The sequence below is a fragment of the Pteropus vampyrus genome, unplaced genomic scaffold (assembly GCF_000151845.1).
Source record: "Pteropus vampyrus isolate Shadow unplaced genomic scaffold, Pvam_2.0 Scaffold513, whole genome shotgun sequence".
Classification (NCBI taxonomy): domain Eukaryota; kingdom Metazoa; phylum Chordata; class Mammalia; order Chiroptera; family Pteropodidae; genus Pteropus; species Pteropus vampyrus.
This window is the reverse complement of record NW_011889294.1, coordinates 477708-478355: the sequence shown is the minus strand read 5'-3', so window position 1 is coordinate 478355 and position 648 is coordinate 477708.

The window sequence follows — 648 nt, the reverse complement described above, 5'->3', positions numbered from 1 at the left end:
GTCACGGTCTCCTCGTTCCCAGAAACGTCACCTGCCTTTATCAAGTCCTGGCGACTGGGCCGCCCTGTTTCAGGGCCCCACGGGGTCGGTCCGTGGGCTAGGTCAGGTGATCAGCGGAGGCTTCGTCGCCTCTCAGGTGTGCCTCTCTGGGTCGGGCGGTCGCAGATGTGAGGTTTCGGGTTTGGTGTCACCCAGCCTTTCAGAAAACATCGCTTTGATCAGCAAGCACCACCTTCATCCAAAACTCTGCCCTAGCAGCGGCCTGTTCAGAACGGAAAGTTCTCGTCCCTACAGAGCTCTGGCTGCTGTGCCCTCAGGTGATGTCACAAAGGGCAGGGGTAGACCACAGACGTGGTGACCCCGGCATGGCCCCACACCCTCCCCTCTTATTCGCCAGCCCCCCCGGCACCTCCATCCTCGCCCTTGGCTGCCCTTCTCATCCCGTTCCCAGCTGGCTAGTATATGGAACGCAGCCATAGTCTTGCTATATTTCTTGAATGAAATTTTACACTCTTTGCTTTTTTTATGAGAAACAAAGGATCCCCCAACTTCCCAAAAGAAAAGGAAAACTAATGATGGACCTTTGAATGTGGCTTATGACGATTTTTTTTCCTTATGGCTCCGTTCATCTCAGTTTTTTAGAATCAC